The sequence below is a fragment of the Ictidomys tridecemlineatus genome, chromosome 16, assembly GCF_052094955.1.
Source record: "Ictidomys tridecemlineatus isolate mIctTri1 chromosome 16, mIctTri1.hap1, whole genome shotgun sequence".
Lineage (NCBI taxonomy): Eukaryota > Metazoa > Chordata > Mammalia > Rodentia > Sciuridae > Ictidomys > Ictidomys tridecemlineatus.
Genome location: NC_135492.1, coordinates 10928833 through 10952274, shown reverse-complemented (window position 1 = coordinate 10952274; position 23442 = coordinate 10928833). Strand labels below are relative to the sequence as shown.

The following is a 23442-nucleotide window of genomic DNA, read 5'->3' as shown; positions in this document are numbered from 1 at the left end:
CCGTCCACCTAAAATTCAAATACGAGTAGATCAACTCAAATCACTTAATGACTTTCAAAAGTTGTTGGGAGATATAAATTGGATAAGGCCTTATCTAGGCATACCAACAGGAGAGTTGGGACCTTTATTTGATATTCTAAAAGGTCCATCAGATCCAAATTCACCCCGAATGTTAACTCCTAAAGCTAGAAAGGCATTAAAAATTATAGAGACATATATGGAAAATATGCATTTAGATAGAATTGATATAAGTTTGCCTTTATTATTTATTGTACTACCAACAAGAAATATTCCTACAGGAGTATTTTGGCAAGAAGATCCATTATTGTGGATACATTTATCTTATTCTCCTAACACTATTCTTACTAGGTATCCTGAGGCTGTAGGACAATTAATACTCAAAGGTATAAGAGCAGCAAAGGCAGTGTTTGGAATTTCTCCCAATAAAATTATTACTCCATATACTATGGAGCAAATTGATGAGTTAGCTAATGAATTAAATACTTGGGCAATAATCATGTGTAAATTGAATGTTTCATTTGATAATCATTTACCATCTAATCCTTTGTTGTCTTTTTGGTCTAAGCATCCTGTAGTTTTTCCTAAAATGACAAGAAAAACACCTATTGTGAATGCTCCAAATATATTCACTGATGGGTCTAATAATGGTACAGCTGCAGTAGTTACCCTTGATCAAACTTTTACATTTTTAGTTCCCAAACAATCAGCTCAAAAGGTAGAGCTTAATGCAGTTCTACAAGCTTTTGTGATGTTCAAAGATTCTGTATTTAATTTATTTTCTGATAGTCAGTATGTCGTTGATGCTATAATATCCCTTGAAGATGCTGGTAGGATTTCCCCTTCCTCTACTGTTTTCTCTTTGTTTTCCACTATACAAAGTCTAATCTGGGATAGAAAAGATCCATTCTTTATAGGACATATCAGGGCACATACAGGATTGCCTGGAGCCCTTAGTTTGGGCAATGATTTAGCAGATAAAACTACACATGATATACATATTTTTTCTACTGTAGAAGAAGCTACAAATTTTCATAAAAGGTTTCATGTTAATGCTAATACTTTACAAAAGCGTTTTAAAATAACTAAGGAACAAGCCAGGCATATAATAAAACAATGTCAAAATTGTGTGACCTTTTTACCACAAGTTAATCTTGGAGTCAATCCTAGAGGATTGATACCTAACCATATTTGGCAGATGGATGTCACACACTTGCCAGAATTTGGAAAATTAAAATATTTACATGTTACAGTTGATACTTCTTCCGGATTTTTGATGGGCTCCCTTCATGCCGGAGAAAAAACTAAAGATGTTATAGCTCATTGCTTACAAAATTTTGCCACTGTGGGTGTTCCTAAACAGTTAAAAACTGATAACGGTCCTGGTTATACGTCTAAATCTTTTAAACAATTTTGCTCATCATTTGGTATTACTCATATAACAGGAATCCCATACAATCCACAGGGACAAGGCATAGTTGAAAGAGCTCATCAAACTATTAAAACGTACCTATTAAAGCAAAAAGAGGGAATTGGAAAGGGGTATATATCCCCCAAAGATAAACTTAAAATAACCCTTTTTACTCTAAACTTTCTAAATTTGAATTCATCAGGACTTAGTGCTGCGGAAAGACATATGTATCCGAAAAATGTACATAAGCCTAAGGTACTTTGGAAAGATATTCTAACAGGACAATGGAAAGGTCCCGACCCAGTTATTGTCTGGAGTCGGGGTTCCGTTTGTGTGTTCCCACAGGGAGAACAGCAGCCGATTTGGATTCCAGAGAGGTTAACCAAAACAATTTCTACAGAAAAAGAAGATGATTTGACTGAAATCCATAACAGCTGATATCCAGAGCTCCAGCTTGGCTATTCTTACATCTGCGACAGTGATTAACCACGGTGCCTTTTTTCAAAATCTATTTGCATTATCTTATTGCATTTTTCCCACATCATAAAGTTCTATTTTATTTTTTGAGCTCATACAAACCTAGGTTACTATTTTTCTGATCAGTTTTGTTTTTTGACTGTTTTTTATTTTTTGACTGTGGAGTTTTTAAACATTGCAATGGAGATTTTACCTAGGTAAAGCTACAAGGCCGTTATTATTGTCTTATGTGTTGTATGTTATGTCTGCACTGTTTTGTGTTGCATGTCAGTATGTGTGTATGTCCATATTTTTATATGAGGAGCGCTCATGAAAAAATGGATCTGAATTTTTTTTTATTCACGTGATTTAAGTGGTTTAATCTAATTAGGTAAACAGCTGTTAATGATTGTTTTCAAAGGTGGTTAATAGATCTGTTTGCTTACTATTGTTTTTAAAGGTGATTAACAGATCTGTTTGTTTACTTTCACTTTTCCTTTTCATTATATTTAATAATTCTGTTCAGGATAATGTCTCTTTAACATCATTGCCAGAATTCCCATCTCCATCCCAGTGCCGGTGAAGACTAAGAAAACCAAACTACAGCTTCTATGATAGCTACCACAGTAAACTGTATAAACTGATGCATCAATGAATATAACTCAACAAGTAATGCTCAATCAAGGATTTGATTTACTTTGTGAGGAAATGGACATATTGATAGACTCTTCCACTTTGAACTGCCTGCAGAACCTGACTGGACTATATATCAGTTGCATGCATTTTGAACTATTGTCTGGTGCAGCGTATTGTGGTACTGCTGGCATATTTTTGCTGATGGTGTCACCAGTGATGCAATTTCCTTGCCAGCGCACCCCATGTTAATTGTGGTAATGCTGGCATCTTTGCTGATGGTGTCACCAGTGATGCAATTTTTCCAAAGGAGCCGTCAATTGGCTTGGTGTCGTGGCATTTCTGTATCTTCCTCCCTTCTACTAGTGATGGTCTAAAATTTGGGGGCCAACAGAGGTGAGGCAAGAACCTCACCCCCCCACTGGCACCAAGGTTAAATTTGGGGGCCAACAGAGGTGAGGCAAGAACCTCACCCCCCCACTGGTGCTTAGGCCTATCCACAAGCATGGCTGAATGCTAGACCGGTAGTCAGTGACGGGTTGATCTGATTGCAGTGGATTCAACCTAAGACAGGAAATTGACGTGTAAAGGTCAGTTCTCCCATGACGGGTAAGAACCACATGTTGAATTGGACAACCTACCAGGCACGGTCCTAAGCCACATTGCTTGTTGTTTAATTAATCAGAAGGGGGGAGATGCTGAGGGCCATTACCAAGTAGGAATGACGCATCGAAATTTCCTTGCCAAGCGTACCCCATGCTGCTTAGAGGACATTCGATGGGACATTGCATGCATGCTTTAATAAGGTGACCTTGCTCAAGGACCAAGGCGAATCCGGGTTTAGAGCTGATCAGGTTTGAGGAAGTAACCAGCTCCTTGAGTTTAAGGCGTTGCCAGTTTAAGATAATGGGTTTTAGGGAAGTTGGAAGTTGAAGATTATTGCTGGGATTAGGGTGTTCCTGCTGCTTGTTCCCATTGAGTTCTCGTGAGATTAAAATGGGATTTGGAGAGAGCCTCGTGGAGTAGGTGAATTGTGCGGCAGACGGCAGAACACGTTTGCCCCTGGACCTGTGTGGAGGCGGTGTGAGAGTGGGAATAAAGAATTGCTGTTTGAACCTACAAAGCTGTGTGGTGGCTCCTGATTCTGATGCCAAGCCGAGACCTTGGCACACACACACACTTCCAGGTGCGTGTGTTGGTCTCCTACAGGTGCAAATGTGTGTGCTCTCCTGGGTGAATATGGTCCCTGCTGTGAAGCACAGAAAGCAGTTACTGCAGGGAACACAAGCTATTTTCCCCATCATTCCAGACCTTTCTTCTCTTTCCAGCAATGCCAAATTGCCTTAAGGCAGCTGGGGAGTGCTTGTCTGATTTATGGCTCGACTACCATGGCTTCTGGAATCTGTGTTCATTCTTGCCCTAGTCCTGTGATTTATAAAAGACATCTATAACCCAGCAGCAACTTTTCCTTCTCTACCTGGGCACGCAAGTGCAGGGAAGAGTGGAGAAGCTAGTTTCTAATCCCCAGAGCATCTGAAGTCAGCACTTTTGGGCAAGATGCTAAACTTTTGCATTCCTTCTTCCTTCCTGAATCCAAAACAGAAGCCTCAAGTGACCCCCTGCTTTTCTGACAGGGATTTCTCTAGCTAAGCCTGATGCTTCAGTAACCTGGAAAGTCTGGGGAGGGAAAGAGAAAATTGCAAACAATTTAATTCCATTTCCTATGGCAAGTTCTGCTAAGGAGTTTGGTTGGATAGGAAATAAAGTCATTCATTAAAAAGAAAATATTCAAGTAATCCTTAGATTTCCATCTTCTGGGAAAAAAGGATGCTGGGATCAGAGTCAGTAAATCAGTGTTCCTGACTCAGCTCTGCCCACATACCTGTGGGGTCTTGAGTTAATCAGTTCACTTCTCTGCCTCAGTTTACTCCTTCATGAAAAGAGGCATTTACTGCCCCTTCCAGCTCTCACATCCCATCTGTCTGTGACCTTCAGTACTGCCCTTGGCAATGCTCTGGTGCTCAGAGAAAGGTTTAAGTAAAATTTCTCCTTTTTATTTTGGTTGGAAATGAACCTTGTTGGATATATATACATACATACATACATATATGAGAATGTATAGAAATGTCATCCAAATGATTATCGGAGGAATAGGATGGATATACTGGTAATATATATATGACATTTCTATACATTCATTCATATCTTAAGTGCAATTATTTAAAGAAATTCTGCTGTGATTCTTCTAGGCAAAGAGCCTTCTGGTAAAGCAGAGAACTAACCAAAGTCTATTTTTTATATCATTTTTCATTTGAATGTTTGTGTCAAAGAACAAAACAGAAAGGTGAGGACCCTGCCTTTCTTTTGAGAGAGCAGGTAGGCCTGGGCCTGCTCTCAGGTGGACATTCAGTGTCACTCATCAGAACTGTGCTTTGCTGAGAGTTCATTTCCTGCTAAGCCCTTTAACTGGCAGCCTCGTGTAACCCTCACCACAATCCTAAGAGGCAAGTGATATCAGCTTCCTTGTTTTGCAGATGACAAAACTAAAGCTTAGCAAGGTCAAATTAGGTGTAGGCCCAAGTTCAACTCCAAAGGCAGGCAAGCTCTGAATCCAGAAACAGGAGGGCAGCCATGCTTTCCTGCCCTGGTCTGGGTCCTTCAAGAGAAGCTGAAGGGGTCACAGCAGTGTGATGAGGGCATGCAGAGCATTCTGGGCTGCACTGAGACCCCCAAGGAAAGCTGCAGGAGTTGCTCTCCAGCCAGGAGGAGGCAAATGAGACTCATTTGTAGAAGAAGCTGGCTTCTTCCAACTTCAGGGTCTCCTCTCCCTCCACCTTTGAGAAGGACAGGGAAGCTGAAACAGCCTGCAAAGTGGAGAGGACATGAAAGTGGTCGGGAACCAAATGGGGAGTGAGGATGATGACCAGAGGGAGAAGACTGGAACAGAGTAACAAAGGGCTCTGTAGAACAACGTTCTATTTATCTGAGACGTCCACACAGACACAGGAGAGATCTCCAGGTGCTTTCAGAGCCCCATGGGGGAGGGGCTTAGCACACCTGCAGCTTCTCCATCACAGACAAATTGGCACGTAAACAAAAATCTATCTATGCAATTAGGAGCCACAGCTTCGCTCTTTCTTCTTCTCAGTATGGGTCAGACGCTCACTGCACTCCATTCCACACACCATCTGTGACAGACCACATATGGCCATGTGCCCTTGAACATGTCACCACCCCTCTGAGCCTCAATTTCTCTTCTCCACCAAAGAGGAAAACAACCCGCTTACCTGCCTTGTTTTGTGGTAGTAGGCACATGATCATCATAGTCGATCTTTATATAGTGCTTGTGAGTTTAAACATTGTACGTGTATTAATCTATTTAATCGGGGCTGGGATTGTGGCTCAGCGGTAGAGTGCTTGCCTAGAACCAGCAGGAACCAGGTTCGATCCTCAGCACCACATAAAAATAAGGGCATTGTGTAGAGTCCCCCATCTACACTTAAGAAATAAATATTTTTAAAAAATCTATTTAATCATCAAAACAGCCCTATGTTATCAGAGCTATTTTTACCCCCCCCCAGTTGACCAAGAGGGCAACTGAGGCTCAGAGTAATTTCATAACTTGCCCCAGTGTCACCCAGCAGAGGAGGGACTTGGACCTAACCACCTGGCTCCGGCGTTCATGGCCCTTACCATTTTATTCTAGAGCTTACTGCCCGAGGAGAGCGCTGGGTGGGTCTTTCTCAGAGGAGAGCCTCCTTCTTGTTTCTATGAGAACCCCCCTCAGAGGGGAGGCTGCACAGCAGGGTCCAGTTCACAGGGGAGGGTGAAGCTGCCGTCGAGGGTGGCAGATGCTAGCCAGGTGCCTGGCAGGCTTCCTGGAGGTGAGGGAAGGAATGGGCATTCTCCCGCCCCTCCCAGCCAAGGGACTGTCTTGCTGTGTTCTTTTTCAAAGTGGTGTCTTTGCTGCCAAGACCGGGTTTGTCTGTCTCCTGGAGACAGCGGTTGTCAAGCCCTGAGAGAACTGCAAGCATGTCAAAAATACCAGCACCAGCAGACTGCGGGGCTGCAATTTCCTTTTGAAATGTCGGCTTTGCTCTCGCCAAAGAGCCAAGGTCTGTCTACCTTCCTTGCAAACTGCAGCAGAGGCAACTTAAGGGTCCAAAATGTTTTCCAGGGGCAGGCAAAGTGTATCATCCAGGGCACAGGAGCAACTGAGAGAAAATTCTCCATATAGTAACAATGATATGGTTGGAGTTGGGTAAAATGAAGAAGAAGAAAAAATTTGCCATAATCCGCAGCAGGGTTGGCCCCAAATAGGTCAAGTGATAGCAGAGGCTAGACCAGTGTTTCCTGTTGGGATAACACTTCCTAAGTGTCACTGATAGGTTTCCACTCCTCCTTTAGGGTCACATGTGAAGCAAGGGGATGAGGACCAAGAAGGAACAAAGAAGCAGGCTAAAGTACTTCCTCAAGTTCAGAACAAAGGGACATGAAAACAGGACAATCTGCAACTCCGCAGGGACTGCAAGCCCAGAAGGGGAAAGTGGTGCATTGGGAAACCCAGCAACATGAGAACTAAGAGCCCATCTGTCCTTATTCCCAGTGGCCCGTGAGTGGGAAGATACGTTCTCTCCCTCCAAACCCCCAAGCGCCAGACCTTATTCTGCCACGAGATATCTGTGCAGCCTGGTATAAAGAGGAACACAGAAAGGAACCCTACTGTTGAATAAATGGATTTCTTTCCCTCCTCTAAGTGATCATGACACACTAGAATTAGACCACACTTTCCTTCCCATGGTAATAGCACACCGTCAAAACCAATCAGAGCCAGGATGGCAAATCCAGCCACATTGTCCTGGGAGGACAATGTTCTCTGGGAATCTAGCTTGGCATTTATGTAGAGATGCAGGGCAACAGAAATCCTGCCCGAAGCAAGAGCTCAACCAGTAGGGAGAAGGAATAATAAGTTGGCAGGACTAGAAAGTGTCATCTGACAAAAAGCCCTAAGGGAGAGAAGGAAGAGATCCTGAGGCACAGGCCAGAGGAAGAAGAGAAGGAACTGGCTCACAGATAACAATGCAAAGGTAAGATGAATGAAGGTTGTCATCTCCCACTTCTTTGGTTTATCCAAAGCACTAGAGACTGCTGGTCCTCGTTCTAGAGCAAAGAAAGAAGGGTTAATGACTACTTTAGTGGGTAGTTGGGGTTGGAGGCTGGGAGAAATAAAACCTTGGCTTCTAGGAAATTTCTTAAGGAAGTCAGAGTTTACAGGTCCAAGAATTAGGTGGGGCTTTTGGTTTGTTTGCAGAGGATTTATTTATTTGTTTGTTTGTTTGTGGCCCCCAAAAAACACATTCTTTAAGCAAGCTCACCTCCCTACTCCTATATAATTAATATGTCCAACACATTCATCATTAGTTCAGAATGTGCTAATCATACTCTGCACCTACCAAAAGAATGGCTTGACATAATTTTGGAGAAAGAAAAAGGATATAAATCCTACAGTAGCTTCATTGACAAAATAAATACACACACTATCAGTTCTTGGTATTGTACACAAATCGCAAGGTGCAACTGCATGAAAGCTCTGAAGTGTCCCCATGTGGCAGAGGAAAAAAACTGTCATTCCATTACAGACCTTCAATCTGGTCCATCACTAAAGATGCTAACCTTAACTTATAAAACTAAGTCTTCCTCCCATTGCAGTGGGAGACTCCCAGGTTATTAGACTGGTGTCTCCTTTTCCCCAAAATTGCAATGTTTTCTGTTGTTGTTGTTAACTTTTGGAGTTGATAATGACAATATTGATTGTCCCCACAGTCCTATTTCAGAACATTTCCATCACCCCCAAAAGTACTTTGGTGCTAGCTAACATCCCACTCTTGGGCCCTTGAGGAGCCTGGGGGTTGTCCCAATGTTCTGATGTCCTGATGCAGATGGGACTTAACCCTATGTGCCACGGCCTCCAGTAGGACAACCACACAGTCTCCTTATGGACTGGTGGGGAATCTTAACCTACATCCCCAAGGAGCATCTCCTGTACCTTACACCACTGGGAATGGTGTCCCTCCTTCTCATTCTGCCCTTAGTGCACAAGGAAGCCAGCCACAGGCTAAGCAAACCTCCAAGTCAGGCGACCCCGAGTGAAGGACTTTTCCATTCTAACTTCAATCATATACCTTCCTCCCAAGTCCTCTTTTTTTCTGTTTATTTTACTACTCCTACTGTTCCTTTGTCTTCAACATCTCTGCAAGGCACTTAAGGCTCAGGAACCCTAAGATGACATACTCTAGTACTATATGGCAGAATGTTAATATAAGGCATCAAGCTCATTCTCTCTCCCCTGCTCCCATCCCTCTCCCCCTCCCTCTTTCATCTTTATATGTTCAGGAAATCACTAGGGGATGTTATTCTAAACCTAGAGCATCCCAAGTTCCTTGGTAAGTGCAGGACATCCCCCAATAGGGGAGTGTGGCAAGAAAGGATGGGGAACTGAGATGTCAGGAAACAGGGAATTCTCTGGCTGGAGGCCGACCTTTTCAAAAACACCCAGGATCACAGCTGTCCTAGAATTCAACAGAAACATCATAGGTGCTACCAGCCACCCAAAAGGTACAGAGAGGGAGAAAGAGGAAGAAAAATACACAGAGAAAGAAGAAGAGGTTGAAAACAATGGGGTGGGGGCAGGAGAAATGAAACAGAGAAGGAAGGAAAAAAAAGGCACAGCAAGTGAATTTAAAAAAAGGAGAAAAGGGAGAGGAAGAAGAGGAGGGAAAGAGATGGTAAGAAAGGTGTGGGAGAAGCGGCACTGAGAGGACAGAGACAGAGGAAAAGGAAATGAATGGAGGCACAGAAAATACACCGAGATGGAGCAAGGTTGTCACAGAGAAAAGGCAAATGAAACCCTGCTCCCCCACCCAACTGAATCTTCTCCTACTTTCTCTCCCTGCCGTCCAGATTTCTAATTTGGCATGGAGGCTGATCCAGGAGCAAAATTCCCCCACAGTAGGACCTACCTCAGGTACAAAGACAGCCAGCTGTCCGTCCTCACTCCTCAGGGACACTCTCGGGCAGAAGGAGCATCCCTCAGTCCAGGCTGAGGCTGACAGTCCCAGGAAATCCTCTGGGAGCCCCTTCCAGCTCCAATCAGGTATAAAGATGGCTTGGTATAAAGAGTCCACCTTTCCTGGCAGCTGGAAGTCCCCATCCCAGCTGGGCCAGCCACACACAGTGCGTACTCTCCTGATGATCAGGTCACGACATCCACATAAAGAGGCTCAGAGTCAGAGAGGGGGCCATTGGACAAAATCCTTCACAGAAACTAGGTGGGGACACAGTCTTTTGGTTTTTCTTCCATGTCTCAAGAAGAACTGTGAGATCCCTCCCAGGAGCTCGACTGCTCCCCAAGAAGAAGGGGCTTCATTTCCCTCAGTCTCTCTTAGAGCTGGGAAGATCCTCTATCTCAGGAGATGAGAACTCCATGACACCTAAGGCTAGGACTGTTCTCAGCAAAGCCCAGCCTGGCTGCTTCTGGAGGAACACATTGTCCTTTCTGAGGGCTCCCCTGGTCATTTTTAAAAGCATAACATTGATGTTGGTTTAACTGGGCAGCTACTAAGCATTAAAGTTTCTGAAGACTTAGGGGTAAGATTAGGCAGCTTCAAGGACTGGGTAGGGGAAACCAGGAAGAATCCAAGGAGGAAGTTCAAGAAGTTTAGTTTCCTCCACATTTTCCAAGGTCCTGTGTCCCTGTCCTGGCTCTACCTACCCCTAAACCAATAGTAGAAGGTGCTCCCATTTGAGAAGCTGGGGATATGTAGTCTGTTCTCCCTTGATGCCCGAATCAGAAGACTGAGAGAACAGTCTGGAAGGTTTCTATGGCAACCAGAGTCCCTAGAGATCCCAGCTCTCCACAAACCTTTTACTTTCAGGCATGCTCTGATTTGAAAAGGCAATGTGTGCTCAGGGATGATGATGAGCATGATCACATACACATATCTACAGATACATGCACACATGGCCCAACATGGGGCATCCCTTTAGCCACTGACATGGGCCCTTCTTTTCCCAAATAGCCAGGAGTAACAGAAGAGATTTGGAAAAAATAGCACTTCCTGATCTTGGAACAGGTTTCTGAATCATAAATATCTTTGTTTCCTACTGGATTTCAGGTTTAAGGAAGCCAATCTCCTAGGAAAGGTGACCTCCAGCCCTAAAAAGGATCTACCCAGCCTGTCTAAAGAAGATTCTCCATTCCGAAGGGTACGAAAAAAGACTGAGGCCCAGCCCAAGAGCTCAGGGAGGGATTTAGGAAGTGAAGAGCTCATAATGAATGGCTATTCTTGGGTTTTGGTTCCGAGGCAGAAAATCTGGGGGGTCTTATTTCTGGGAGGGGGGGGGACAGGATAATGAACTAAAAACCAAATCAATGACTATAATTCACACATGTGCATAGTGTCTTCCCCAGCTTCCCAGATGAGCTCATTGACAATCACCATGAGTAGGGAGGGGAAGACATTAATGTTCCCATTTAATGGGGAGAAACTGAGGCACAAAGAGGGACTGTGGAGCCAGAGCTACCCTATAAAGCTGTGGCAGAATCCAGATTTCAGTCTGGCACTCACAGAAGCTACACTGCCTCTCAAGCAAACCCTCAAAGGCTATCCCTCAGAAGTTGCTCTTCGGGAAGTTTTATTTTTTTAAAATTTTCATCTAAGAGTCTTAAAGCATAGTTATAAAATTAAAAGCATTGTAACAGTCCTTTCAGTTTCAGAACTGCATTCAGAAGAGATTTAAACAGTACATCACAGTTTATCAAAGGCAAGAAACAAATGGTAATGTGACTGGGGAGAAAAGAGGGAAGTGGGCAGATGGGATGGATGGCAGTAGTTTCACAATGGAAGAGGATGGCTGAGTCCAGTTGGGAAACAGCCAGATTACCTTACCAGTTAGAGCAGGCCAGATGCAGCTCCAGGGGGCAGAGCAGGTGAATGTTTGCTTGACTCAGCAAAAACCTCTACCAGTGTCAGCAAAGGAATAATGCTTGTTCCTTAACCTAAGCCACATATGTCATTACCCATAAAATGAGAAGAAACTGGCAATCAATATGTGCTTTCACCTGTCTACAGATTTGAGATGGGTTTCTTTAGAAAGCCTTCACCTGCAATCCTAAGTCAAATTCCCAGGAAGAAGAGTGGAAAGCCAGAGAGAGTTCTGGTGAAATAAGGGAGAAAAAAGCTGACATCTGCAACAAGATTCCTCTGCCCCTCCAAGATGGCAATCTCTGCTTAGTGGTTCCTTGCTTCTGGTTTGTGATAAAACCAGTTGCTTGACTATATTCAGCCATTTCTCCTGGCTCTGTAGGACCTGTTTCCAGTTCCTCTGCATAGGAAGGCACTTGCTCAAAAAGAGTATTTGGCTCTGAGAAGGAACCTTCCTGGAAGCTCAAGAGAGTCAGGGATAAGAGTGGGGAGGACTAAATGCAGACCAAAGACCAGTGTCTCCTATACCAAATCACAGCTGGGAGAATCCATTGGCCCCTTTGGTCCAGGACTGACCCTCATGTCCTCCAGATCATCCACTTTAATTGCATTTTCTTTCATTCCATCCAAGATTAGAAATGGATAACATATTTTGAGGCTGTACAACTAAGTCTCTATAGAGGGTGCTCTGCAGGATGACCAGCAGGTGTTACAGTTCATGGAATGAAACAGCACATTGAGTACTGTTTCCATCTTCCAGCTTCCACCAATTATCAAGAAGCTAAGACAGGTACAGGCCCCCCAAAGTAAAGGACAATAAGGAGAGTAATAGGACCCAAGTATGTCTGATTTCCATCCTATTAACGTTTCTGCTCCTAAAGATAAGACAAGTTCCAGACAGGAAAAATCAGAGTCTTGAGGGAAGGTCAGACAGAACAGTATATCTCATCCACGGGACAGAAGATGGACATAATTGGGTGGCACCGTTGCAATTTCAAAAATGTGACTTAGATGGATAAACCTTGAATGCTGTACAGGTCAAGCAACAAGGTTGACAGTCCAGGTATTTGGTCCTGGTTGCCATGTGCTGGGTGTAGGGGGAGGGAGTCAAGAGGTCAGCTGGATCTAGGGTGAGAGTTGTGAGGATGAGAAAGAAGCCTAATAGTTAGTTCACTTAGTACACCCCTTCTCATGCAGGCTCTGCCCGCCTGGGTCAAACTTCTGTGAGCATCCTTTTCTCTGCAAATGCCCGATGTGGAGTGGGAAAGTAGCTGGGCCTCCGTTCCCGGGGGGCCTCAGAGAAGTCCAGCTTGCCAAGTCCATTGTCAGTTGCCTTCAGGTCTGGTGTAGGCTGCCCACAAGTGACATGGGTATACTGGCCTTGCTCCTCATGCTCTGTCTCCCGGTGGTAGAAGTAGTTGAAGTTGGAAACGATGACCGGCACAGGCAGGGCAATGGTGAGGACCCCAGCAATGGCACACAGAGAGCCCACGATCTTGCCCCCCACAGTCATGGGGTACATGTCTCCATAACCCACTGTGGTCATTGTAACCACTGCCCACCAGAAGGCATCTGGGATGCTGGGGAAGAGTGAATCATCATCATCAGCCTCTGCGAAGTAGACAGCACTGGAAAAGAGGATGACTCCAATGAAGAGGAAGAAGATGATCAGGCCCAGCTCCCTCATGGAGGCCTGCAAGGTCTTCCCAGGATCTGCAGCCCTTTGGAATGGCGGGAGAGCTTGAAGATGCGGAACACCTGAACCAAGCGAATCACCCTGAGGATGTCCAGGGACATGGCCTGCTGCCCATTCTGGCCACCCCCTCCACTGGCTGGCTGCTGCTCCTGCTGCTGCACTAATTCAGTGCCCAGGGTGATGAAGTAGGGGAAGATGGCCACCAAGTCAATGATGTTCATGATGTTGCGGAAGAAGGACGGCTTGCTGGGGCAGGCAGAAAAGCGCACCAGGAGCTCAAAAGTGAACCAAACAATGCAGAGAGTCTCCACCAGAAAGAAGGGATCTGTGAAGAAGGAGCCCCCAAGAGTACTGAGTGAGAACGAACCTCCTGTCCCCATTCCCCCAGAGGTGATGCCGGGGTGAAATGTATAGGAATCATCTTCCTCTTCCTCCTCCTCCTGACTTCCCCTGGAAACTGGGGAGATTCGGCTCACACCACCATCATTGCTTCCACTGCGACCATCTGCACGAAACTGGGGCAAGGTCTCCAGGCAAAAGATGACGATGGAGATGAGAATGACCAACACGGAGTCAATAGCGATGCCCCTGGCGGCCCGGAGCTCTCAGTATACTCAAAAAGAAGCCAAACCTGGCGCTGGAAGGGTTGGGAGGGTAGCGGCTTCTCGTCCTCTCCACCTTCGGGCAGACAGCCCTCATCCTCCCGGAAGGCCGCCAAAGCTTCATCCTCCAGTTGATAGAAGTGAATCTCCTCCATGAAGATGTCGAGGGGCACATTGACCGGCCTCTGCAGGCAGCCCCCCGACTGATAGTAGTACAGGATGGCATCGAAGCTGTGCCGGTTGCAGTCGAAGAAGTATTCATTCCTCAGTGGGTCAAAGAAGCGGACTCGGCGGCCAGGGTCCCCAAGCAGTGTGTCAGGAAACAGCGACAGGGTGCGCAGCTGTGTCTCAAAGCTCAGCCCAGAGATATTGATCACCAGCTGCTCGCTACTACAACAGCCCCCACCGCCAGCGGCCTCCGGGAAGTCTCCGGCATCCTGTTGCTCCCCCTCCCCCCATCCTGTTGCTCTGGACCTTCCCCTGCGCCGCCAGCGTAAAGGATTTCTCCGATATCATGTCCTCTTGGCTGTGCGCTCCCGCCACTAGGATGGCGCCCACGACCCAACCTTGCGAGCGCTGCACCGGCTTCCCAGTTCCCGGTGGCGCTCCCTCCTTAGGGTGGGGCTCGCGCTCCTGCAGGCTAGTGGTCTGACCTGGCGTTTGGGTTGGTGAGCCCTGAAGCCCTGATCTCTGCAAGGATAGGTCTGGGAGTTGACCTGGGCGCAGAGGATTTGGCTCCGCGCTTCTGATACCCGCGCCTCGGTGCTGGTGCTTACTGGGATGCCTGGAATCTCAAACTGGCGCGTGAAATTGGCAGTCTGAAAAGACGCTGGCTTCGCCCCTTGCTGTGCCTGAGGCTGGGCTCCTGGACGCTGGGGTTCGCCCTCCAGACGAGCTGGCTCTTCCCAGCTCCCACTGGGCTTCTCCAACAGCTCAAGCACCTGGCCGCCACTGGTACCGAAGCACCAGATGCGCCTCCCTCCAGCTCGGCAGACTCCTGCCCGGACTCGGCCTCCGCCCTAGGTACAACGCGGGGTTTGGTTTGGCCAAGGTCGTGGTTAAAGCCGCCACAGACACCACCTCCTCCCCAGGAGCTGCTCCGCAAGCTTCGGAGAGAGCCCTGAGGCTGCCCCGGCGCCGGAGCGCAGGGACCCACCTCCCCACGACTCTAGCCTTCGCTGCCGCCGCCGCAGCAGCAGCAGCGGCTCGGCTCCCCGCTCTGCCCTTCCTTCCCAACACACTCTCCAAGTGACGTGGCAGGCCCCCCCCTGCTGCCCCTCCCACCCCACTCCCACATCACACCCCTCACCCAGCCAGGGGCTGCAGGGAGCCCGGGCGCTGTGGAAATAGACACACACTTGCCTCCCCAGTAATCTTCCCCATGCTCTCTTGGCACGCCTCTCGCTTTCACACAATCGCCATTCATGGTCCCCCTAAACGGGAGCCAGTACCCTAGTACCACACCCCCTCAATTGCCCCAATCAGCTTTTCTCATATGGGTTTACCGAGTTGACCTGCGCAGTGTTCGATCAATAAGAAATCACACCTCACCCCCACCTCAACACACCCCTCCCACTTCTTGATACAGAGCAGTGTGCCTCCAGTCATCCAGACATCTAATTTAAAAAATTAAATCCTATGTTTTCTCTCTGTATTTACAAAGACCCATATGCTGGTTTCTCCAATATCCTACTGTAAAGAAGAAGAAGAAGAAAAAAGAAAGACGGGGGTGGGGGGGAAGAAAAAGAAAAAGGAAGTATTTTTTAAATGTCTTGAAAGCTTCCAAATTAGATTGTATTCCAATGCAATTCCCCCAGGGAATATCTCTTTGAAAACCTGGGAAGGCGAGGCTGCAACTCTCCCAGGATGGCAAAGTGATAGTAGGAAAGGGTTGGGAAGCCTGCCAATGCCTTTCTCATCACAAGTCTTCCTTCTCCCAGGGAGTCCTGGGTTAGGTAGCAGCCCCAGTGAAGGAAGAACCAGAAGATGGTGGCATCAAAGACATCACAGCCAGGAAAATACACCTGGGGGAAGCCTTTGCTTCCAGCCTCCCTGGAATGCATCTGGAATTTCTGCTTATTGCATATCCAAGAAAAGGGAGGAAAAGGTGGAAGAAAAGGTATGTCGGAGGCTTAATTTTTTTTAAAAAATCTACATTTATTAAGCATCTAATATGTACCAGCCACATTCTAAGTGCTTTACCAGAAAGATGGCCTCTGCTCCTAGACCAGGCTACAATGAAGACCCATTCACCAATATTTGGATAGGACAAAGTTTGTTATTAGGGACCACTTAACTCTTTCCCTGACTCTCTAATAGCATACAAGAGTGGCTTTCTATCCATTTCTGCCTTTCACCAAATAGTCTTTCTTTACTACACCAGCTGATTGGGGGTCTATAGGGGGAGGGCTCATCTTTTCAAACTGCTACTTCCAGGTAGATTGACATTTGCTTTTCTATGCCTCAGTTTTCTCCTTTTTGCCTGGCTGTGGCCAAAATTAGCTAACAACTACAAGGTGTCTTTGTGTGGTTGCTTCTATATTAGTAAGAGTTCATTGAAGATAGCAATGAGAACGATACATAAATGTACTCTCAAACCACAAGATGCATGGAAGAGTTCTTTGTATTGCACAAAGTGTTTTAAAACTGCAGTTGTTCTCAGCAGCATTTGCTCCCAGAGCGGGTGAAGGGGAGGAGGGAACTAAGGCTTCTGGACCTCTAGGGAAGAGGTCAGGTGAGTGGGTAAGGGAGATGCTAGCTTTAGAACTCACTGTATTCTCTGCTTTGTTCCTCACCAGGTCTTCCATGCTACAGCTTCTGCTTCTTTTCTACACTGTTAGTATCTGTTCCCCCCTCCTCTCCCTTGCATGTTTCACTGAAAGGTGAGAAAGCTAGTATACTGGTTTACCCAGTTTTCCCATTTACAGCCTTTGTAATTAAGCAATTTGGTCTTCATGCAAAAATTGTTCCATTCAAAAAAATAAAAAATAAAGGGAAACAGCAATAAACACAACATAGGAGATACTTTTTTATCTCTGTCCGATTTTCTATAATATTCTCTGGTTTATAAACTGGCTGGCCCTTGATTCTTTTTGGTTTTGTTTTCAAATTTTATAATCAATTATTCACTGGCATATTCATTTAAATCATTGCCGCTTTTATTCAGGAGATTGTCAACTAGGTCAGTAACTTCGAAACAAAGAAGAATGGGAAGAACCTTGAATTCTGCCAGAAGGGTACACAGCCAGTTAAGCCTGACGAGTGCTGCCTGCCACCCTACAGGCAAAACTGATGTTCTGTGGTCAACCTTCACATCAGGCATAAGGCTGAGCCCCAAGAAAGGTTTCATTGTGCACGGGGAGGATCCCCTGAGAGGGAAAAGCCATTAGCAAGTTCATGAATCAGAGTTCTGTTTTTAGTTCTTTTGTGAAATAGACTCATTTCTTAGCTCAAGAAAATCCCTATGCCTAGATCATTCTTCCTAAGTATGTATTAAGGATGAATCAAATCACACCTTCAGAAGTGCCAGTTCCCAGGTGAAGGAAGACAGGAGGCTCAGCTCCTTCCATAGACACTGCAATGCTGCTTCTAGTGACAGGTGATCATTTCCCAACACACACCCAGCACAATTTCATACCAGCACAGATTGTTTTCTTGTGTTGTTGTATCTAGATTCAGATGTCTGCAATGTTCATATGGGGCTGTTCATTTACTTAACTTGTATTGGAGCAACTACATTACATTTTCATGATAAACAATTACATTACATTTTCATGATAAACAATAAAGAAGATATTTACATATTGTATAAATGTTTTAGAGAAAGGGAGGCTATGTCAGAAATGAACCTGGGATTTAGTTTTGAAGAGGGCAGGTTGGTGAGGGAAGTTCCCTCGGAAGAAGTAGTATTTCAATGGATATTTCAAAGATGGGAATGCAGCAGCCATGCTAACAAGCAAGGGGAGAGCATTCTGAGCAGGTAAGTATCAAAGCCCTGAGCTATACTGGTCATGGATGTCGAAGGATCATAAATAAGACCACATATAAGAGAAGTACAAGGTGATGTTGGAGAAGAAGCAAGAGATAAGGTCTTAGGGGGTGAGCTGTTTAGATTTTGTCTTAAGGGTCATGTGAAGTCAGTGACAGTTCATAAGTAGAGGAGAGAGATGAGGGCAAAGACCAGGAAATCGCAGTTGTCTGGGGAAGGGGTGGTGGTGAGTTGGATTAGGGTAATGAAAAGAGATTAAAGACAGAGTGGGGAGTTCAGGGAGCATCAGGGTGGTGATTTTAGGAGATATAAGCAGCAGGAATTGATAATCCATAAGCAATACCAGGTTTGGAGTTGGAGCAACTAGTGGTGCTATTGATTGAGAAAGGTAACATGAAGGGTTAAACAATGGGATATATCAAGACCTCATTTTTACATGTTAAACTGGAGAGAAGAACTAGACGTGCAAATGAAGACATCAATGAGGCAATTGTTTATTCAAGCCTGGAATGGGGACAAGAAATCTATAATTATGAATTAATTTAAAAATCAAGAAAAACTTAAATCCATTACACTAAAGCCTTCAAGAAAGATAATATAGACACCTGGATGTATGTACCAATTGAGATAAGTGCACAGCATGGTACATAATTTGATGACATTGATATTCTTAACTCAGCCCCAGGCCCTAGAATGTACTTATCCCAGGTATATAAATGATTAGTCTACCCTATTTTTTTTAAAGAGAGAGAGAGAGAGAGAATTTCAATATTTATTTTTCAGTTTTTGGCGGACACAGCATCTTTGTATGTGGTGCTAAAGTTCGAACCCGGGCCGCACGCATGCCAGGTAAGCGCGCTACCGCTTGAGCCACATCCACAGCCCTAGTCTACCCTATTTTCCAGGCTTCTTTTTGTTACCTTTAGTACTTTTCTGTGTGCACGTGTGTGTGTGTGTGTGTGTGTGGTGTGTGTGTGCGCACGCCCGCACGCGCATGTGCACACGCACTGGTCATTATCCTGGCTGTCAAACCCCTAAAGTTGTGTTCTGGGAGAGGAAGACAGTGGTTATAGTCTCAGCTTCATTATTTCAAGGGCTCTGTGGGAATGTTTTTTCTCTCTGCCTCCTACCCACAGGCCCCTGCAGTAAGAATGGGTAGCACATGGTCAGATCCCTGGCCACTTGCTGAGTGATCACCTGTGCATGAGGACACGCTCCCTAAGAAATCACCCGGTCCTAAGCATTTCACTATGGAATGCAAACCATTCAAAGCCAATTGGATGCAGACATGTGTCCCTCATCTCACTGTCTCATCTCTGGGTAAGGCTCTTGACCTATTCTTCAGTTCCTCAGGATGTACTATGTGGAGTTCCTCTGACAGAAGACAATCATGATCCACAAGACCCAGCCTCTCTTTCTTGTACCTCATTTACCCCTTTACCCAAGGGGAACTAGGCCATTTTCACTCCATCTCCTAATCTTCTCCTACTTTCTCAACTGGGGCAATGAGGGAAGAAAGTTTTGAACCCTAGGAATCCTGGGGAACAATACCTGGTGATTGGATGGTTTTATACTTTGCAGACAACTTTTGCTATTTGCCTTTTGTTTTCCTCCCTACACACACACACACACACACACACACACACACACACACACACACACACACACTGTCCCAAATTTTGGTTGTCTAAGAATTCCACTAAAAAATATCAGATATCCTCTACTTTGAGGGCTAATTTCCTGTTGATGACACCCATTGTTTCCACAAACTAAAGTCCCCTTCACATATTTAGTAGTATCATTCTAGGACCTAATGTCCCCTTCCATTTTGTGCAGTGTGATCACTTCCTTCCTCATGGGCTTTCTCCATGACCTAGTGGACAGGGGGAAGGATAATTGCAAAGACCTGTTCTATAGATAAGCACTCTTTATAATTAACTGCTTAATCAGAGTTTTTAACAGTGATGATGAGGATGTCCATAACAAAAATAGTGACAATGACAATGAGGATCCAGAAGTCACTAGAGAAAAATCTAACAGCTTTCACCTAAGTGAAGTGTATATTGAGGAAGGAATGCATTAGACGTCCATGCCATGAGAATTGACAGCCTTAGGAAAGGATTCTGTGTGCCAAGAAATACATCTATAAGAAAACCCTTATCTTTCAGAAGTATTCCAAGAGAGCTTGCTAGCATTACAAGTATGCAGTCTGCTTCCTCCTGCCATCCCCTTATTGCTATAGTCATGAGTGCTGATTTCCAAATTTCTCCAGCTCTAGCTGCTCTCAGGGCTCTTTAGCTCACATATGCCTGGATGGTACCAGACAAGTAGGTCCAGCCAGTGAATTACAAACAGAAGGATTGTTTGTAATTTGACTTTTGGGAAGGGCCCCAAAGTTTTCTTAACCAGAATCACTCGAGATGACGGCTGATCCATCAGAAGTGTGTTCTAGGGTGAGGTGACATGAAGCGGGACCCCCAGCCAAAGAAACAGTAGCATGACCAGGAAGCAACCCTTTGTAGTTCTAAGCCTCTGGCAGTCAGGGATTGATTTACTACCATTGTGTAATTGTGTCTGTACAAACTGATTTAGATATTGGTGCCCAGAAGTGAGAAGTTGCGATAACCATACTTAAAATTTGTGATGTTGGCTCAGGGGCCAGATGATGGACAGTGAAGGAAATTTATTATAGACCACTGCATGCAATCCCTGTCAAAAGTAACAAAATATTTTTAAAAACTGTTGCCTATAATCATTTAGAAGGCTGATTAAAACTTGCATATCTAGAAAGAGGTTCAAAAACAGATTGTTACTATCATACAGTGGCTACTCTTGGCTGTGGGTAAAAAGACAATGCACTCAGAATAGAGTTGGCCAGTGAACAAGAAGAGATGAAGAGGACAGGAGGGTCCAAAATGGTAGGGCATTTTCAGGGTTGACAAAGGTAACTGCTTCTCATCACCCAAAATAAGTAAATAAGATTTAAAACATCTTTGTGTAGTATAGGTTGACTAGGACCCAGGCTTGCTTCATAGAACAAATCTTCTGAATGGGTTAAGGTAGATTAGAGCAAAACTTTGAAGCTGTGGATTCCAGAAAAGTACTTTGAACTGGAAAAAGTGAATTAGGAAACAGAGAAAGATTGAGACAAAGTTGTAACTTCTCACAGAAAACAGATAAGACTTGTATTACCCACTGTTAAGTTCATTGAGAAAAAAATGTAAGTGTGATTATTGGCTATTGGCAAAAATTGACTGGATTAGAGAAGGAAAAGCTGTGCTAGTCAGCTTTCTATTACTGTAATAAAATACTTGAGAAATCAACTTAACAGAAAAAAAAGCTATCTTTACTCAGAGCTACAGAATTTTTAGACCATGATCACTTAGCCCCATCATTTTGGGCCTATGTCAGCAGAATCCATCATACTGAGAGCCCATGATGGAGAAGGCTGCTCACTTCATGGTACAAGAAAAGCAAAGAGCGAGAGCGAGAGCGAGAGCGAGAGAGAGAGAGAGAGAGAGAGAGAGAGAGAGAGAGAGAGAGAGAGAAAAGAGAAGGGAAGAGTCCAGGATCCCAATATCCGCTTCCAGTGGACATCCCAATGACCTACCTTCCTTCCACTAGGCCTCACTCCTAAAGGTTTCACCACCTCCCAATAGTGACACAAGGCTACCAGACCTTCAATACATGGGCCTTTGGGGGACATTCAAGATCTGAACTCTAACAGTCACTCCATCAAAGGAACCATGACCTGTAGCCATCCACCACTGTTCGGAACCTGTAGGTTCCTAAATTTTTATGGACAGGAAGAAAGATGAAGCTGCTCAGGTCCCAGGGAAGATGTCATCTCATTGCCCATCTCAGCTCTAATCCAGGAGGATAACACAAAGAAGGACCTCAGAGGGAGAAGCCAAGGGCCAGAATACAGTGGACTGGGAGCCCCTCCTGGGCAGCGGAATGACACTGAACTCTGCTTAGCAGGACTTTAGACTTGTGATGGACCAGAGATTGTTTTGTTTCCTCCATTTTCCCGACTTCTGAATAAGAATGCCTAATGCAGTTTCCCTGTTCCAAGTGAACTACTGCATAGTGTGTTGTGGGAGAGGGGCGGATCACTGTCCTTTCCATTCATAAATCTCTGAATTAGAAAAATCTACACCCATAACTAATGTGGAGACTAGAAATACAACTTCCTAATGTACAGCTTACTTACTTACTTACACCATGAGAGATCCTACAACTTCACTGTGATACCACCAATACTGGGTAGAACTTTAGGGTTAGCTACCACAACTGGGAGCCAAACTTTCCATGGTCAAAAGGGTAGAATGAAGTAATTATTGCTGTTCATCAAATATTTCCAGCTCTCCACCTCCTGAGCATTTTGTAGGATTCTTCCTGGTGATCACATGATTGAGTAGGATTCGTGTGCCCAGATTCAGAGGATAAGTTGTGTCATGTGTTATATCTGACCTGCAGCATTCAATTGCTAGAATTTTTTTGCCTACCATAATAATCCCTAGCACTTGAGAAGTTGGCAGCCCCATAAGTTTATGATCCAGACTGAAAGATAAAACAGAATGCCACGAATACGCAATAAGTAGTTTGAAAAATAAACAGTCCTTTGTTGTAATCCACTGACACTTAGAGGTTGTTTGTTACTGCAGCAAAACCTAATCCCTCCTCACCAATATGCCTACTCACATTCCTGCTTAGAAGATATATACAGAGGTGATTAATGTTCTGTTTTCTATTGCTAACAAAGAAAATTGAACAGATATCATGATTTCAATTAGCTTTGGACAGTGTTTTGTTCTCATTACTGCTTACTTTTCCTCCTACTATGCCATTCTGTAAGTATCTTTATGTGGGTTATATTGAGCTGGTTTGGAATTTTTCCTCTTCCTTGTCTATTTTCTGACTTAACTCTGTACCACAGAAGTAGCAGCCACCTGTTGTCTAACTTCAGAGTTATGTCTGACAGCTCCAATAGAGTCAGAGACTTGGCCAAGTCTTTATGATAAAATGTTATAAGCTCTTTCTGCTTATTAAACTAATGATAAATATTTTCTAAGCTAGTTATAAGCTAGCTTAGAAAATATTTATACTTATATTATTTATAATTAATTATAAAAATATTTATAATTATAAGCTTTAATGTGTGTTCTACTGGGTCCTAAGCACATTGTTAAGAGCCCTGAGATAGGTGTTTTCCTAACCTCCTTTATCTTATTTTATATTTATATTCTGGGAGCACTGGGGATCAAATCCAAAGGCTTGCACATGCTAGACTAATGCTTTACCACTGAGCTACACCCCTAGTCCTTCTTCTTCTAAAAAATGGTAAAAGAGAAGCACAGAGAAGTTAATCATTTCCCAGGACATAGAGCTGGTAGGTACCAGGCACCAAACACAACCAGCAATGAGTGCAGAGCCCACATTGGAGACACTCTGTTCTTTATTCTCAAACTGTGTTTTACACAATTCTAGTTGTACATCATGTTTTTGTTTGAGTGTTTCTTTGGTGCTGGGCATGGAACCCAGGGCCTGGCACATACTAAACACATGCTTTCTCACTGTAATACATCATGCTAGCAGGTGTTTACACACACACACACACACACACACACACACACACACACCACATACACACA

At 44.6% G+C, this 23442-nt stretch overlaps 1 protein-coding gene and 1 pseudogene across 1 annotated transcript in view; one reads left to right on the top strand and one right to left on the bottom strand.

Moving 5' to 3' along the window:
• LOC144371438 (uncharacterized) overlaps positions 1 to 23442 on the top strand; it is a 395907-nt gene that overhangs the window by 138065 nt on the left and 234400 nt on the right. The window lies entirely within an intron of this gene.
• On the bottom strand, positions 12298 to 14316 carry LOC144371467 (potassium voltage-gated channel subfamily A member 6-like; annotated as a pseudogene).